Source organism: Neolamprologus brichardi, chromosome 23, assembly GCF_056152115.1.
Source record: "Neolamprologus brichardi isolate AB-2024 chromosome 23, ASM5615211v1, whole genome shotgun sequence".
In the NCBI taxonomy this organism is placed as follows: Eukaryota; Metazoa; Chordata; class Actinopteri; order Cichliformes; family Cichlidae; genus Neolamprologus; species Neolamprologus brichardi.
The window spans coordinates 18,874,176-18,878,773 of record NC_142125.1 but is presented as its reverse complement, the minus strand read 5'-3'; positions in this window follow the sequence as shown (position 1 = coordinate 18,878,773).

The window sequence follows — 4,598 nt, the reverse complement described above, 5'->3', positions numbered from 1 at the left end:
AAGCAGTACAAGCCTCTTCACTTCCGCTTCACCTGACGCTTCTCACAGCCGGAAACTGCGCGCGCAAAAACTACGTAAAGGAGAAGCTCTAAGTGGAGGCACGTGGTTAGGTGAGGGCAGTTGGAACTGTGTCGGTTTGCTGTGTGAAGGATGGTGCTCTCTATCAACTAGGCGCGCTCTCGCGTGACTGCAAGGTAGCTCGACCGGGCGGCTTTTCCCCTGATTTCAGACTCTCAGGTGCGCGGTTAATGTGGAGGCTTTTAATTTGGTACTCAGATGTTTTTTGTTTCTCAGGTATATTGATATCTAACAGTAAAAATACTGCATCCAGATAATGAGTTTTACCTCTGATAGTTGCACATTGAATTGATTGATTGTATATATTATTACAATATCTAAAAAAAAGTCTATATATAAAATATACTGAAGATATTAAAAATATATGTTATTTTTTATCAATAATAAACAATAAAAATGTAATAAAAGTGTCCATTGATATATAAAGCATCCATCCATCCATTCGCTTCCGCTTATCCTTTTCAGGGTCACGGGGGCGCTGGAGCCTATCCCAGCTGTCATAGGACGAGAGGCGGGGTACGCCCTGGACAGGTCGCCAGTCTGTCGCAGGGCTAACACACAGAGACAGACAACCATTCGCACTCACATTCACTCCCGCATTCACACCTATGGACAATTTAGATTTTTCAATTAACCTATCCCCACAAAGTGCATGTCCATCAGGCCAGGGTCTTTCTGTGTGGAGTTTGCATGTTCTCCCGTGTTTGCGTGGGTTTTCCCCGGGTACTCCGGCTTCCTCCCACAGTCCATTTGAATCTTTTTAAAGGAAATTTTAAGTATTTAAATAAAAATAAATAAATTAGTATTTAGTAAGTAAACTATCTCGACAAGTGGTCAGGTACAAGGACTGGACTGAAAACAAGTGAAAAATCTGCTAATGTCCAAAGAAATATTTTAAAAGATCTTTAGAAAGCGTGGAGAACGACTGCTGAAGATCACTTTGAAAAACTATAAGAGTGCCTGGTTCATTGGAAGCAAAAGATAAAGAAAGGAGCAATGGCTCAAGACTTTTGCCAAGTAGTCGCCTTGAGGTGACTGCTGTTGTGATTTGGCACTATATAAATAAAACTGAATTGAACTGAATTGAATAATATCCACTAGTGATGGTAAATTTGATTCTTTTTACTGAATCGAGTTTTAATGAGTCACTCACCAAAGTGAATCGGGTTTTTTGAGTCATTTGATTCACTGAGTCAGTTGACCAGAGAGTGCAAAAAATGTGCAAAAAAGACTTAATTTCTCTCAAACTTAATTTGTTTCTCTTTTCATGTATATCCTACTGCTAAGATGAGTGATTCTAAAAGAAAACAACTATTTTATAGAGCAAAAACATTTCTAAAATTAAGCAATTTCCTATCAAAATTGCTTAATAAACATTTATTTTGTTTATTTTTATTTTATTAGTATTTTCCTTAAATGTGTCAGATATATATGTTCTCATCTAAATGTCCAGTGAGCTGTGAGCCAGGGGGCGGTAATGCGCCTTAACATTAGTTGCCAACCAAGAAGAAGAAGAAGCTGTGAGCCAGGAGGGAGGGGGTGAGCGAGTCCTGAGTGATTCGCTTACCATACGATTCAGCACAGGAAGGGAGGGGGTGAGTAGCTGAAATGTGCTGTTAGCATGTTAGCAGAGTGATGCTACTGTGAACCGAGGAGCTATTTTCTTGATGTGAGCTTCTACTCAGGGTTTTTTCTTCTAATTCAGAGCAGATTTTTTTTTTTGTTACGATACTAGATGTTGTGTTTTTCTCCACAATTTTAATTATAAGCTAGATATATTGCTGCTAACAGCAACAGGGATGAGTCAGTGAGTCAGTTGGGCTTGTGAATCATGATTCATGAGTCAGTAAAGTGATTCTCGAGTATTGAACGATTCGTTCATGATTCGTGCATCACTAATATCCACCACTGATACTACTTGTAGTCTCAAACTGATTATAGTGGGTGATTTGCTTCTGACTCGTAAGGCATTTTTACACTTAGCTGAATTTTTAAATTATATTATTATGTTTTTTTTTTATTTTAAATAATGACATTTGAATGGGAAAAGTGTAAATTCTACAAATGTAGAAAACAAGATAAAAATTTTCAGAGGCAGTGACTTCCTGACTGGAGATAAATATGATTTTCTGGCATCTTTAGCTGGACTTAATGTTAGCTGCCAGCATCGCTGTGGCTGATATAACAAATCACACAGTTATATCACTCAGTAGTAATGTTGTGTAACCTGTAAGTTCACGACTCCATCTACTGCTGAGAAAATGCAGCGCGTAAATATTTAGAGAAGGGAGCTTATTGAATTTAGACATAGCTGATCTTGAACCACCCAGTTTACCAGTTTACCTTTTGGACAGTTTCATACCTTATTTACTTGTATTTACCTGTATACCTTACCATACCTGTATTTTCATACATTTTAATGCATATTTTGTAGGAATCATTTAGACTTTTTAAACTATTATATTGTAATATTTGCATGTTTTTTTTTAGTATTTCCTAATACTTTATTCTGACATTTGATGTGTTGCAATGATTCCATTAATATATTTCTTAGAGATTTATTGATTTTACATGCATTTCAATAATATTTTTACACGTTTTACATCAAATTTTACAAAAAAATCATTTTTTAATGGTCTTTTTATTTTTTTTATATTTATTTTTATTTTACATTTGCTGATGTTTAATTCTGACATTTTAGTTAAAAAAAAATGTAATATCAGTTTTGGACACTAATATTTTGCTAATATTTTCTGGTATTTTTGAACAAACTCAAAACATGTTTTGATAAAGTATTAATGAGTTATTTTTTCATTTGTGCATAATTTTATAATGGTTTAAAGATGCTTGATGATTGAAAATGGTACCAATAATTCACTAAGTTAAATATTCATTAAATTTCATCAATAATTTCCAATCAGGCTGACCTGTAAAACTGGCATGTTTACATTAATTAATGAACATTGTCCCTTTCAAATAAATGTAAACATGAACAAAATCATATATTCTTAAGTTTGCTTTAATCTAGCATTTTACTTAAAATGTTTTTAAATTAAACATTTATCAATCTTCCTCTCTTTATCCAATTAAGTGTTGCAAAGAGGCTGGATCCTATCCCAGCTACCACAGGCAGGAGACAAAGTATACCCTGGACAGGATGCCAGTCTGTGAGTGTGAATGGAAAGACAACCATTCACACCTATGGGCCACGACCAAATTAACCTAACCCACTAACTACATTTGGACTGTGGACAGAAGCCGGAGTACCTGGACATTAGATTTGGATGGAGGACGTTCTTGATGTGAAACAACAGTGACAAGCACTGGGCCACTGTACTGCCCCATAAAATTAAACAGAATGATCAATGAAATGCATAAAAAGATTTAAATAGCGAAACAAATCATTAATGCCCTTCCTTATCCATGTTTTCCTTTTTCTCAGCCTTGATCTCTCATTTCCTGTCATCCCACCATCTTTATCTTTTTCCACAATCGCTTCTCTTTAAATAGCCTGCTGGATAAACATCTGTCTGACTGCAGCCATTTGTCTTCCTAATGTGTTTCCCTCAGTGTGTATGCGTGAGGCCACCCAGTCTCTACAAAACAGTTCAGGGCTCCCACTCCTCCAATCCTCTACAGGCCTCCTCAAAAATCATTTTTCAAGTTCTGCAGTCCATGATCTGTCTTCTTTAAGACTTTCAGTTACTCTTCACGTCCACATAATTCAGTCTTTAAGTTCTCTTAGACATCTGCAGATCAGCCTCACCCCCAACCTCCAGGTTCAGATCTCTTTCCAAATCATCCACAAATCATTCTCCCAGGCCTTCAATTCAAGGAATCCAAAATCCTTGTAAGTTCTTGAATCTATCTGATGTTATCCTATGGTAAAATGAGTCTTTAATCCTTAGTGGTCTTAAAAGTCAAATTCAATGATAAAGCCTTCTCCAAGTTTCCCAGTTCTCAGTGATTGCTAGTTCTGGACCATTTTCCCACTCTTTCAGTTGTTTGTTCTCTATTCAGCCTCTTTTCTATCGTTAGTCCCCCCAAAAGTCTCTTTCAAAGTTGTCTTTTACCCTTTGTGTCATTTCCACAGTTTCCAAGCACTCCAATACCCAAGTAACGTAATGCCTTTTTTATATCTCCCTTCTAGTCGTCTTAATCTTGTTAATTTACTATGAGTACACCTCTAAAGTCACAGATCAATTTTTGAGTTCTTCCCTGGGTCTTTTAGCCTTTTTAAGTCATCTTCTAGTCTTTGAGTTCTTCAGATGTTCCTTTCAGGCCTCTTCTCTCCATAAAATGTTGAATTCACTTTAAAGTTGTTTTTCTCTAGTCCAACGTAATGCATAATCTTCAGTGTCCTCAGTTTCCACAGATATCCTCTAAGTTGCCAAATCCTCTAGTCTTCTAGTCCCTTCTAAGTCCTATTGTCCATTAATGGTCATCCTCCCAGTTCTGCACTCCCCTAATAGGAATCTTGTATTAAGCCTTGCCATTTGTCTTGTCCTTACCAAGTCCTC